Below are 14,103 nucleotides of genomic sequence, written 5' to 3' on the forward strand. Positions count from 1 at the left end.
CAGAATTAATCATACTTATGTGCCATATTCCATTTTAATTTTTATTGCACAGTCCAAGATTAAAGGTTAATGTAGTACGTCTCCCCATCTCCACTCCCATTACAACGGAGTGCTTTGAATAACTATTAACTTCGTGGTTAACTGAAAGAAAATTGTTAATCATCTACAAGCTTATGTTGCATAAAAATCACTCTCTGTAACCTTCTCCCAACTGTGGGAGAGCCCTTTCCTCAACGCTGACCTTCAACGACACCTGGTACCTGCAGCCTGGAAAACACAGAAGCTCATACTACACAGGCTTATCTGCGAGCCAAGGTCATCAACTACGTGAACCAGCGGAGCGCAGCTTTATGTTTCTTGGTGTTGATGTTGATCCAACATCCAGTTGATCCAACACCCAGCATCTCCTGCTAGCAAAGACAGGGTTCTCAGTGTACTCAGAAAGCACCTAATGAGTGTTGGGCTTTTTTTTTTTTTTTTATGTTGTGTGGGGTTTTTTTTTTAATTCAGCAGGTTAAGGTTAATGAGCGGAGCGCTGGGTGTTGCTGGGACACGCGCTGTGGCAGTACAGCCTGTCCTTCTCCCCGCGCCAGACGTGCGCAGACCGGTGCTTGCGTGCGCGCCGCGGTTCAGCAGCAGGGTCAGGGCTGCCCGCCCTAGGGACCAGCTCTCCTCCCAGCTTCGGAGGTGCGGGGTGGTGGGGGAGCCCCTCGTGAATTAGGCGACCCCCCATGCCGAAGAGCCTGCCGGCACTGCAGGTGCAGCGTGGTGGCTTCTGGTGCTCCCTGCTTCCCCGTGCAGCCGCTGGGTTTGGCTGCAGAGGTGCAGCCTCCATGCTGAGCGTTTGCATGCAGGAGGCTCGTGTCCAGCCTTTCAGGAAATAAATCACCCCGCTGTTTGTGAAGTAGGAGGGAAGCACTTGGGACGGTGAAAGATTAGACTGTAACCCTCACAAAACTCCCCTTCTGGCTGTAAAGATGGGCTGCGGATGTTGTGTTTTTTAGCTCTTTAAATGATTATTTCTGTGCCAGACTTATTAGGCAAGGTATTGTTGGGATCTTGGCAAGGAGATAAATATGGCTGCAGGCTTCGCAGTGTTCCTCTCTGCATCTGGTCACTGTCAGGCTTTCAGCTAATAGGCTGAGGACTGTGTGCTACAGTAAACAGCCTCTGCAGCTGCTACGGGCTAAATGTAACTATATCTTGCTCCAAATACAAACATTTCCACATTAGGCATTGCATGTCCTCCCCCGGCACAATGCTGCAACCATTGACCTCAGGAGCCTGCACTGCATCAGCTCGCCCTGGCCTCTCCTTGGCCAGCAAATCCCATCTCTTTTTATGGCTCTGGCTCTTGAAAGTGAGAGCAACAACCCCAGCTTGGGTCAAGTTGAATGTGGCCAAGCATTGTGCAACCTCCTGCGGGTGGTCTTGGCGCTGGACAGCCAGGAGCCATGGGCTGGCTGCGGTGGGACCATAGTGAGGAGGGACGTGCTGGGGATGGGGAATGGTAAGCAAGGTGGGGAGAAATGGGTGGTCCTGGGCAGCAGGGAGCTGCAGAGGGAAGAGTTTTGGAGCAAGACACAGATGGCTCCAAGATCTCCTAGGACTTTCTAGTCATCTCTGGTTGAGCCCTCCCAGTTCCTGCAGAGTGGTAGGCAAGGGCTGGGAGCAGCTCTTGGCTCTTGCTTGGGCTTCAGGTAAGTTGCTTTGCAGGCAAACATGGTGACCCATGCCGGTGTCCAAGTACAGTGCCCAGCTCCCCCAAGCAGTGTGCATCTTCTCCTCTTCCTCCTCCCCTGCTTTGTACTTCTCTCTGCTGTCCAGGGCCAGGACCAGTTTGGTCAAGACTGCTTTCAGCAAGGTGCTTGCTAAGCTCGTCTCGTGAGAAGGACAAACAATGTCTCATCAGGTGGAGCCTATAGACTTCCCTATGATAAAAATAAATCAACTTCCATGCAGTATCTGCAGGAGCTCTCACTTGTGCCTGAGAGGAGTCCGTGAGCACAGGGGGTCTGGCATAGCTGTTTTCTGGTGTGGACTCTTCCCAAATTGCTGCAGGGGACTGTCCTTCAGTGCCTGTTCAGGTTAACTGCGTAGGTGACAGGGCTCAGGGGGGGGTTGCCCCAGTGCAGCAGCCAGGTGCCTAAAAGCCATCTCCCCAGAAGGAGGCTTTTCCAAGACCCGGCATCCAAAACGGCAGGTGAGTCCTGGCCACTAGCCCCCGGGTTGGAAATTCAGTGCGCCGTGTTGACCGGGCTCTGTTTAAATACATTCTGATTAATTAAGTGCTAGCCTGTTTACATCAGCCCTCCAGCCTGCTTGTCCACTGCACAGCACCGCTTGGCGCTGCAGGAAAGAAAGATGCCTTTTGCTGTTTGGCTGACTCCAGGCTGGATCAGCTGGCCAGGTGCACGGCCAATTTCCATTGCTGCTTTGAAGCTGAGAAGTATTTTGAAAAGAATAGACCCTTTAGCCCCGTAAGTAAAAGCCATTTATCTTAGGATGAAAAAGTGCTGGCATGGAAAAATTCCAATGCTATGAAAGTCTCTTTTCCTGAATGTCTTGGATACTTGCTGGATTAGGTTCACTGGTAAAGAGCTTGGAGTTATGAATGTCTCTTTTACAGAAAAGAGCTGCAGAAGGAAAAGGCAAGCACTGGCATGCTTGTAAGTGGGACAGAGCGAGATTCCCTGTGGACTAGACATTTCTGAGATTGCTTTTAGAGGTACGGTCAGTATTGCTGCAGTGAGCTGTGGTGGTAGTAAATACTCTATCGTAACCATAGCTGTTACTGTTTCCCAAGGGTATGGTATCAGCAGAATACCTTATATAAACAAAAGCGAAGCACTATTTGCTTTGCTCTGCATGGCTGTTTAATAACGCTTTGTGCTCCATATGGAGAGCGTCAGAGTGTTTCATAGAGACTAATGAAATTAGCCTCACTATGCTCTTGTGAGGTGGGGATGCGCTAGTAGCCCTTTCCCTGGGCTCAGCGTGCGTGTGGTGTAGGACTCCCAGCTGTGTGGGGTGTGTGTCCATGTGCTTTCCAGCAGGAAATACCCCGGTGGGATTGGAATTTCTGCAGCCCCTGGTCTGCTCCACCACTGCCTCCCCAGCTGGTTTCTGTTGCCAGACACCGAGGGTGGGTGTGGGAGGGGGTGGCAGCGAGCACGCTGCTGGGTCACCCCCCTTCAAGGTGCAGGCTTTCTCCTAGGTCAGAGAAATCTTCATCCACCCAGGGTCTGATAGGCAGAGGAAAAAACCTCAGATCCTCCTCTTGTGTTGCTCAGGGTGTCTCTGCTGGATTTCGGGACCTTATGTCAGCTTGCAGTGCTTGAGCTCCAGGACTTTTCCTACATGGTCAGTGACGAGGATGCTGGAGCGGAGTGCTCTCACTTGCACTGTGCATGGCTATGACCTCTTTGGTTGGAAGACAGGATGTTCACTGCAGTTTTGCAATGATTCTGCCCTTCTCACGCACAGTAGCCCCAGTTTTGTCACAAACATCAGCACTGGCCCCGGGGTTGTTATTGGAGCTACCACTGATGCTTTGCTTTAAATAGATCCTAAGCAAACCTCTCTGTTTGTTTTTCTTGACATGGTACTGACTGGTGCTTTCCAAGAAACAAGGAAAAAAAAGCTGGATTCACAGTGGTGACTTTGACTTCATCTGGCAAGAGCAAGCTGATCTCCTAAATGAGAAAGGCACAGCCACGAAGAGGAAGACTAAACGGGTCACTGCGAGAAGCAGTCTGTTCCTTCTGACCCAGTGGCTGCAAGTGACACAATCTCACTGATGTTTGGGTAGGAGATCCCTCCATTTTAGGACTTGCTCTGTCACAAGAATACCAAAGGGCTTTCCAGGTGCATGAGATCTGCATATGGAGTTTCATAATGGATTTCATAAAGTTTGCTGCACTTTACCCTACTCTTCTAGGTAAATATTTTGTCTCCCAAATAATCATTCGCCTTTCTGGGTCATGTAGCCTGTGAAGCTGATAGGCCGGTGCCCGTTGCAGGGGTGAATTCCTGACAGAGTGGATGGAGGAGCAAGGGTGCTGGGGAATGTCCCTGGTGCCCCCCCTTCTTGCCCCCCAATTGTGCTGCATTCCTCCTGTGGAGTCTGCGGGGTCGTGGTGGCCCAGGAGCTTAGACATCTTCCTCCAAGTTGGGCACTGGCGAGGGCTCTTACTTTGGAGCAATTTGGTGGGACTCAGGAGCATCTCAGAGCGGTACCCTGGATGTCCACACCTCTTAGGCTGGACAGGGGTGCTGTCGTGCATTCTGGGAGAAGAAACTCCTGGGAGCCGCTCAGAGCCTTTTCTATCCTCTCCTTTGCTGTATCGCTGTCTTCTATCTGGAGGTCCAACCAACAAGAGCTGAGAAACTGCTTTGCCTATGTGGTACTAACGTATGGGCCATTGAAAATGGTCCCAGTGACTCAGAGTGGAAGAGAAGTGCCACGCGTGGACTTGAGCCCCTGTTATGAGTAGAAGGGACAAAAATAGCACTTTGTAGCATAGTCTCCATGATCCAACTCCTCTGTGTCCTCCTAAAAGTTTGTTGCCTGGCATCATCCTGCAGTGCTGCCAGGGCTCTGTGGGTCCACAGGGCACTCTGCCTGGGTGCCCTTGGCCAGCTTTTGGCTGTCAGGGTACAGCTACCAGAACAAGAGGCAAATCCCAGCACTTAGGACTCCAGCCCCAGCGAGTCACCAGTGTTTGGCCAGCAGTGAGCTCAGGCTGCAGTGTTTGGGTTGGTCTCTCTGAGCCTCTCCCTCCAACTGCTCACGAATGCTTGGAGATGTGGTCTGGTTGGTCTGGGAACGGGTGTTCAAACTAGGCTTTTCTACCAGTGGGAAGCTGACTTGGGATGGCTTCATGGGAAGCTGTGGTCTGCTCAGGTTTAGGTTTGAGGCGGGGGGAGTCCCAGTGGGCACATGAAGATGCAGTGAGGGCTCCAGGTGATGCTTCCTTCTTCCTCAGCCAGAGGTCTGAGCTGGCCTCTGCATCCCTTTGTGAAGTGGCCACTCTGACTAGCCCACATCTAAATCCATGAACTTTGCTTAAGGAGGAGGTAGAAATTGAGTTTTAGGGAGAACGCTGTGCTTTGGAGGTAATTGTTTTCACGATGGGCAGAGCCAGACCCCATATTGCAACACAGGCTGAAACGTGGATGTACTTGAAGGTTCATCAGGTCTGGATCTGAATTTTGTGACTGACTCTGTCTTAATGAATGGCTGGACCGTGCGCTCCTGAAATCCAAACTGTCCACCTCCTAAAGCTGCACCTGCAGAGAGAAGTTACTAACAGCGTTACCTATACACAGCACATCGGGCGGGCTTCTCATTGTGTGGGTGGGGGTGGTGGAAAATGCAGTTCAGTTTTATTTTAGGACTACGTTCACACATCTGATTAAGCACACAAGGATTGCCAGGGAGACCTCAGGCCAGGTTTCACTATCCGTGCCAGCCAGCGAGACGTGGAGGGAGCGTGAACCCCCTGGATGGGCTCTGTCCCACTGGCCCTCCCCTTCCCTGCCTGCTGCTGAATAGAGAAGCTGTGAAACTCGAGTCTGAGGGCCACGTCTACAGGCTCTGTGGTGTCATGGCATATGACATTGGCTACAGCGGGCAGTCTTGATGAGCAAGGTACAAACCCCATCCTCATCTGAGCTGACCACTGGCTTTTTCTAACACTGCTTAGAATTTGCACTTTTTATCATCTGAACGATAAGGCTCTGGTACTTCCCACTTGTTTTTTCTCTCCTGCCTGTAGTGCCCGGAATATGTGTTAACAGTCTATTGATGGAAATGATAATTAGGGGATTTGTCATAAGAAATGTGCATGAACTTTTCAAGCTGTCATTCAAAAAGAGATGTTTTATAGTCAACTCTTGATTATCTGTGGGTGCCTTATCTGATCTACAGATTAGATGTGCCATGTTTGAAAAACCCAGAACTCTTTCAGAGCCATTTTAAAGTATAATACATAATGGGTTTTTGTTTTTATTTATAACCTCATACTGCATCTTAAACTTGTTTTTTTTCAAAGGTAAAGATGTTAAAGCACGACATTCCTGGGGCCTTATTTACATGTATTTTGTAGTATTTGTTCTGCTTTTCATTCTTTTCCCTCATTACCCCAGATACTGAGAGCTGAGTATATCAGATTATAGCATCTGTGGGGGAGGGCATGTGACACGGTAACCTTTCCCCAGCTGTTTTCTTTTTTTCTGGTGCTGCATAAGAGTTTCTGCAGTGTGATGCTGCACAGCCAGATGGGCTGGAGAGGAAGAGGGAGTGCTCTGCTGTGAAAAAAAACACAACAACCAAAAACCACACAAGCGTCTATACCTGAAGGAGCGTGAGTGAGTGACAAACAGCTGAAAGAGAAGGGATGTCTTAGAAACCATTTGTCAGGCTGGAGAAGCGGCAGCTTGTTAAGAACGTGCCTGTTCAGTTAAAAGGATGAATTCAGCTGCCATCACTTCAAAAGCCCTCACAGCTGAATCAGCAAATTTCTGTTTCCATACATAATGGATGCAGCCAGCGTGCCATTACGATGCCCAAAACAAGACTTGTGCTAAGCTGCTTAAATTAGCTGTTTACGATAGTTACACTCTATAGCTGTAGTTTGGTTTTTTCCCTGGGTCTCCTTCTCTTCTCACGCCTTTTGTTTTTGCAGCCCTGGGAACAGCTGCCTGAGCAAGGATTTCAGGGAGGGAGTGGTACTGACTCAGTGCTACCTGCGCTGACATTTTCAGCCATGCCTTTCATGATCTTTTCAGCCTGTGCATTGCCTGCAAGCCCCACTGACCCGTGCTGGTGCCGCCTATCCCTGGTGCTAGCCAGGGGCTGGGGGCTGCCATTGCCGGCGGACCGACCCACACGGCAGCGGCATGCAGGAGCGCAGAGCCAGGGCACTGGATGCTTTCTTCCCACGCTTGTCCCCGTTCCTTCCTTGCCATCTCCTCACCTCCTCTGCCTCTATCTGTCACAGCCTTCTCTCAAAGGCCGCCGCATCTCCTGAGCCTGGAGCTGCTCCCTGCTCTCCTGGCATGCCATGGCTTGGGGCAGGTACTTCTCCTGCCTCGGCTTCTCTCTGGCCATATCAGCGCTGGGTACAGCTGGTGCCAGAGAAGGACCCAAATCAACCCACCCAGGCTCTGGCAACATTTGGGTCTAGATCCCTGGTTTGATTATCAAGGTTTCTAAGAAATGACACCTTCTTTCAGTGACAACTTTTTAAGTGTTGCTTGAAAAGTTTTACAGTAGCTCAGCATTCTCACAAAAACAAGTCATGCTGGGTGAAGTATTATTGAAAGGTTGTCAACATTAAACCAAAACCTACTGCTCTGTTATAGTTTTTCTTTTTTTTACCTGAAGGAATGGGGAAGGAGTAAGAAACAGTGAAGGGGGAAAAAAAAAAAAAAAAAAAAAAAGGACCTTTCCTGTGAAAATAGAAAAAAATAATAGAAAAGTTGGCAACTTTTTATTCCAACCAGAAGGTTTTCTGAAAGCAACTTCTGGCTGAAATTTTTTTTTAAAAAGTGTTGGCTGAGAAATGTCAACCAGCTCTAATATCTTATGAAAGATGTTGCACTTAATAAAACTGCAGGCAGGCAGGCGGGAACAATATACCCATTCATCTCCGCCTAGCCCCTCACTCCCTTTCCCTGCCACCCTGCTCGCTCCCGGAGGTGTGAGCCCTAACTGGTGATGTGAGCTCTTCCACTGGCTTCAGTGAGACTTCTGGGCTAAGAAGTTCTTTTGTGAGCCACAGCTGCAGGGCAGTAGCTAAGGGAAGCACATGTCGCTGCAGGTGGGGGACGCATGGTGTCCCTGCCACGGAGCGATGGGAGCTGTGACACCTCCGGTGGATGTCCTACGTGGAGGCCAGTGGAACACGGTGGAGCGAGCAGTGGTGCCGGCTAATCCCCATTTCCTCAGCCAGGCTTTCTCCCTCCCTCTCTTGCCCCTGGGGAGACATAAAAGCTGGCTGTGCTGCAGACAGAACACAGCCCCAGAGAGCCAGAGGAGGGAGGAGGGATCAGGGGGAGCTTCCCTGGGTACGGCATCTTTTGCAGGGGGGTAGCAGGGCAGAGCTACCTCCGGGGACTCCCCCCGCTGCCCCACTCCAGAGGAGGGACTGTGGGGATGGGGAAGTGCTTATGGCCCAACGTTTCTGATTGCTCTGCTATTTTGGGAAGCTTTTGTAAGGTAAACAAGAGCCCCCCACCTTGATTCATCGAGGTGATTAGTAAACCATAAGATGGCATTTACATTGCTAAGGTATTTGCACAAGGTCTCACCCAGACGGCAAGTTCACCGGGGAGGAGGTGACCTTCAGCGTTTCTTGCTTTGCCCTGTATCTGGCACACGGGGGGCCTGCCTGTTTGACTGGAGTGCCTGGGTACTGTAATCAAAATAAATCATCCTTATCATCGCCGGCGGTGATACCACAATGGAAACAGAAACAGGCGCCTACTTTGCACTTTGCAAAAATGACATCATGGCAAGGAGCGGGACGGGAGGTCAGAGGATGAACTCCGGGCGGCTGCCGCTGCCGCCTTGCCTGAGCCAGGCTCTCCTGCCCAGGGCCAGCTGCCGGCTCGGTGGGGGCACGAGCAAACCGCTGTGCATGACTGGGGAGCTGGTCTGTTACTGGGAGCAGTAACAACCAGGATGGCGATGTTCTGGTTCAGCCTATCGCGTTTTTTGTAGCAAAACTGGCAAAGGAGCCCCCCCAAACTCTCTGTCTCTCCCCTCCCTGGGCAAACCACAAAACATAACTTCTCATTTTGGTTGCCTGATCTGTTTTGGAGGGAAAAGAAGTGTTCAGTGAGTAGTGGAACTATTTAAGACTGCTTTTTTTCCTATGGATTTATATGATTCTCATGGTGCTGAGGGCTGACTTTGACTGAATTCTCATAATACTGAAGAAAATGAGCACTCAGAGAGTCTACTCAGCCTAGCACTGCTATGGATACCATAATCATAGGAAAAAACTTTACAGTTTGCATCTATTAAAATCCAGCAACTCCATATAAGAGCGGGCCACAGGCTGAAGACTGAATTCTCCGATGCCCAATAAGGTGTAATAATTCTTTCCCTTCGAAGGAGCATTTGAAGAGACCATGTCCAGCTGCATGTTTTCATGAAGCTCTTAGCAGCAACTTCCTATCTCAGAGGCTGAAATGTTTCAAAGAGGACTTTCTGGTTGGTGTCAAAGAAAACAGATGTGGGAAAGGTGGGGAGATGCACAGGGAAGAAAGGGCTTGTCCTTGTAGCAAAGCCAGGAGTAGCAGTTCCTGCCTTTGACTGTGAGCAAGGCACACTCGCTGCCCGTGCCTCTGCTGCCTGGCCATAAGGCAGGGATTAGCACGAGTGGTGTTAGCACTCTGGAGCTCTGGAGCACTCTGGTCTCCTTGGGTAGGAGATGTCACTCCCTTGCTGCAGGCCCTCCAAACCCTGGGCCAAGCTGCTGGCTCTGCCACCGTCTTCCTCGGTCCCATCCCTCTCCTCCCTGGGAGAGGGCAGTCGTGGGCATCACAGCGGCAGGGTCAGCCAGGGAAGGAGCCAGGGAAGGCTCCCTGCTTGGTGATGCTCTGCACCCTGGCAGGACTAGGCAAAGGGCTTTAAGATGAGTTGCTTTAACGCTTTCGCACTCCTTTTTTTCCCGCCTCAAAGAGACAAATCTTAGCTTTGAAGCCTTTGAAATGACATCAAAAGATGAGCTTTCCGGAGGAGCTTAAGGGAGTTGGGTGCGCTTGTCCCATTGATGGTCAACAGGAGATGTGTGCTTAATCTCTGGAGGTGCTTTGAAAATTTTGTCCTACACGTACGTCCTTGCTGGGGAGGAAGTGAGAAGCAGTTGGCAGCTCCTTGGCTTTGTAAAAGGCAGATCCTGCCTTTTTTTCTGAAGATAAAACATGATGGATTTGAAGATGATGTCCAAAACCTAGGTTTGCTGTGAAAACCACCAATTGATTTTTAAAGGAGAAGCACTTAAAAACAGCCTGTGATTTTGCCGCATCCCAAGGACAGTAACTCATCTGACGATAACTCAGGTGCTGCCACTTGCTCTCCCCTTGGCGTCACTGTGGGCATAGCGTAACCTTGCTGGAAATGGAAAGCCTCTCAGTATGGAAGCTGTTACCCGTGGAGACAGTACCACTTCTCTGCCTCTTCTTGTGTCATCTTTTAGTAGTACTTTATATGGCCTGTGTTACTTTTTGACAGGGGTATCACCACCTGTTTGCTTCTGCTGGTAAATATTAAACCCGGGTGGTTTAACTCGTCACACCCTGGAAGGGGGACCGCAGGGGCAGTGTGCACTGTCGGGATCTCCGCACCATCGCCAGTGCCGATGCTGGCTGGCTGCTACCAGCTGACTCGGGACCTTCAGGTGCAGACAGGACTTGCCAGGAGCTGTAAGTGCTGGTTTGGTTGAGTGCCACTAGGTGAGCATGTGAGGCGTGGGGCTACCACTGGTGCCCATCCTTGGGGCTGCCCTGGGCTGAGCCAGTGCTGGCCGTGGGGAGAGGCGGTGGGAGGGGGCTGTGGCCGGGGGCTGGCGTCAATGGGCTCCTGCAGAAAGGCAAAGGAAACTTGGCTGCAGCCTTGCTGTTGTGCTATTTTTGTTCAAGATAATAACAGGAACTCCACTGTAAATAAAAATAGACAAGTGAAGAATTTCCTGACTCTGTCTCTGTTCATTTCTTTCCTGGTGAGGAATTATCCCACCCCAGAAGAGTAAATCCTTCATGTCTGCTTCTTGGAAACTGGGACAAAAACACTGGAAAGGAAAGAAGAGATTACGGAGTTGTCATGAGGGTGACAGCAACATATTGCATACTGGGTGCCAAAAATGCATCCTCTATAGCAAATAATTGCTGTGCTCTGCGGGGCTCGTCCTGGCAACGTGAGGGCAGGCAGAGACGGGCTCCACCGCGCTTTGTGCCAGCCACCCTGCCGAGGCTGCGCTGGGCGAGGACCCTTATCTCTCGGCTGCCCGGGGGGGACCCTGCCACTGGCTCTTGTGTTGGCTCTGCTTGTCACCCACACTTCAGTGGCACCTCACCTTCAGCAGCACAGAGCGTTCCTCCTTCAGCCGATAACCTAACAAGGTGTTGGGTTGGGGCTGAGATCCTTTCCCTGATAGTACCTAGTGTCTTTTCACAAAATGCATCCTTTTACTGCAGAGTCTGAAGTCCTGAAGGGTACTTTCTTCTTCCGATATAAGCCAGGGAGCTGAGACTCTCCCACCTTTACCCACTGAATGTGTCTTTTGGTTAATAACTAGTGCTGCAATCAGAAAAGTGCGTTAACCTCACTGTTGCCACAGAGCCACGGGACTCTGCCAAGCCCTGGATTAACTGACCCGAACATCTTGTCACAGTCTGCCCGCCCCTCTGATGGTGCTCGCTTGCTCCATTTCAAGTGTCCTTAGCGTTCGAGGAAAACCCAAGTCACCAGGAAATGCAGAGACATTTTTACCAGGAGTCCCAGCAGCTGCCTTGAGGAACCTGCAGATGTGCTGCAGACCGCAGCGAGGATGGGATGTGGCAGAGTCAGAGGCAGCGTCACACAAACCCGGAGGAGAACTTCTCCCTGCCAAAGGGCTTTGTGTACAATGCATGCTCCAGCTTCCCGCTCCGGCCAGGGGCTTGCAGCGAGAGTTAGTGACTCACGAGGGGTGGAAGTCTTGTTAAAGCTGTCATATGGAGGTAGCATCAAAAGCTCACCCGGTTTCAGATGTTGATTTTTCCATTCTCAGCTATTCATGGCTACGATAACGAGACATCTAAACCCACTGTTATTGTCTGTGCAGAAAGTGAAGGACAAGTGACGTCTACTCTCAAAAACAAATGCAGGAGTGTTGATTTGGGTTTTTTTCCAAACTGTAAACAGTAAGATAGTGTTTCCAAACCCCTTATTTTTGAGAAGATTTGTGCTTTAACTAAACCCAAAATGTCAAAAACGTAGAAGGCAATATATCTTCTCTGAAAGCACGTTACCAGTTTGTTATAAGAACCAGTCCCTGATACTGGGGGATAGATGCTTTGAAGAAAGAAGGGAAGGTAGGTTCTTGTTCCTGCCCCCAAATCTCTGACACCCTATGATCAAACCTCTGATTAAAGTTTACAAAGCTTGAAACTGCAGCGTGAAGAGAAATGCAAAGTAGCTTGTGAATGGAGAGGTGTGAAACTGAGGGTGTGAAACAGCAGATCTGATCTGTCAGGTCAGCTTTCTCTATCTACTGAGATGTAACCCACAAAAGATCAGGAAAGTCTCCCATACAGCATTTAGACTTGAGAAGATTTAAAAAAGGCCAGTATGTGTGTAGTCACTGGCACCATGGGAGACGGATACCCAGGGAAAAAGGGACTTGCGTGTACATGAAACTTTGCTGGCACAGATAACTAGCTCTGAGAAGCTGGATAAGGCCCAGGAAGTTCGAGTCCTGTGCTTACTTACGAATACAGCTTTTGTCGATGGCGATGAATGTTTGAAGGATAAAGCGCACGGATGGTCTTGCTCCCTTTCTGCCTCCTGCTGTCTGCTTAACTGACAGAGCGGCTCTGGTGTTAAAGCCGTCTAAGCAAACATGAAACTCCTCCATGCCTCTTACCCAGGCTGCCTCACCGAGGAGCAGAAGATGATTGGGACTGACAGTAAATGCTGCAGGAGAAAAAGTGGGTGGCGGTTCTAATTTAGGGATGCTCTCTAATTTTACCCATGCTCTCTAATTTTACCTGTTTTCTCTCTAATTTAGGGATTCAGAGCACATCGGTTAGTTAAAGCTTAATACAGACAATGCAGAAAGGTGCTGTGCTCATCCACTGCCTTGCTGAAACCTGGATTTTCACAGCAGCCTGCTGCTCCCACTGCTCAGGAGCAGGATCTTTATCGAGCCTGTTACTTTTATGTTTGTCAAGCATTTCCAGAAGAAATTCTTTGTATGTAAAGAATTTTTTCTGAAGTTTATGATCAAAAATATTCTCAGTTCAAAGCTTAGCCCTCTGATGTACTAACCTTTTTTTCATCATGGCATCAGTCTAGGCAAGAACTTACATCTGTGCTTAAGTTTAAGTGCATGCCTAATAGAGTTCAAAACATCTTCAGGAGTGTCCCTTGCTGCCCTACTGAGCAGGCACAGGTAAATGTAGTTGTCTTGCTGAATCAGAGCTAAGTGATAATATGCTTCCCTAGGAGCAGTGAACTGCGTGTGTTAACGAGGTGAGATTTCAGAGTGGAAGTGACATTAGAGGACAGGGAAACCAGATTTTAATAGCATTCACTGCACCTGGATGTGGCTGCAAGACAAGAGTCTGAGCTGGAACGGTAGGATTTTGAGACGTAACTTGGAAGCGGTCTGGGACTTTTGCATGTCTGTTGGCATTCTGTGCAGGCGGCGTACGGTGGGGAGTACAGTCACACACCTTACTTTCTCATGGTGGGACAAATAGGCCACCAAGAACAGAAAGTAGGACATTTGGCCTCTCTCCGCTATGGGAGGTGCAGTGCAGCTTGGCTTCTGAGAACTAGGACAGTACCTCCAAAAGTAGAACAGCTGGTCACCCCGTTCGTGTGTGTGTGTTGCCTTACAAATGTATCCTCTAAGGCTGAAGATGTAAGAGACATTTTTGGCCTACTTAGGGAACTGTTTCTGAAAACAGGGACAGATACACTGGAACAGACCAAAACCTCTGCTTCCCTTCAGGAGCACTGAGCAGGGCTAGCAGTCAGAGGACCTGCATGGTGGGCAAATAAAGCCAACAGGTGCTCTGCATCGCTTCTTGCATACTGAGCCATACCATAGGGACAAATCTGCCCTCCTCAGCCAAGAGGCATTCGCTTTTCAGCAGCAGAACGTGGAGGGAAGGTGTTGCACTGCAATATGAGATGATGCTTCACCGCAACAGAGAACCATTAGCAAATCAAACTTGTGTATGTGTGTGTGTGCTATATACATATATATCATGACATATATTTGGCCAGAAACAAAAAAAGTGACTTTCATTCAAGTAAAATACATAGCAAGCATCCACAGAGGGTTTCGTTGCCCTGCATTAAGGTCCTTCTCTAAGTGTAAT

The 14,103-nt window shown here is 49.6% G+C and overlaps 1 long non-coding RNA gene across 4 annotated transcripts; it reads left to right on the forward strand.

Annotated features, from left to right (window-relative positions):
* Positions 1-1,706: 1,706 nt before the first annotated feature.
* Positions 1,707-10,699, forward strand: LOC119150244. 4 transcript variants are annotated; one of them, XR_005104983.1, is made up of 4 exons: positions 1,707-2,203; positions 2,290-2,480; positions 2,630-2,728; positions 3,627-10,699. It is a non-coding gene; the product is annotated as an uncharacterized LOC119150244 (long non-coding RNA). The 4 variants fall into 4 exon arrangements; XR_005104984.1 differs by having other exon boundaries at positions 2,296-2,480; XR_005104985.1 differs by having other exon boundaries at positions 2,310-2,480.
* The last annotated feature ends 3,404 nt before the right edge of the window (positions 10,700-14,103 follow it).

This window comes from Falco rusticolus, chromosome 6, assembly GCF_015220075.1.
Source record: "Falco rusticolus isolate bFalRus1 chromosome 6, bFalRus1.pri, whole genome shotgun sequence".
Taxonomy (NCBI): Eukaryota; Metazoa; Chordata; class Aves; order Falconiformes; family Falconidae; genus Falco; species Falco rusticolus.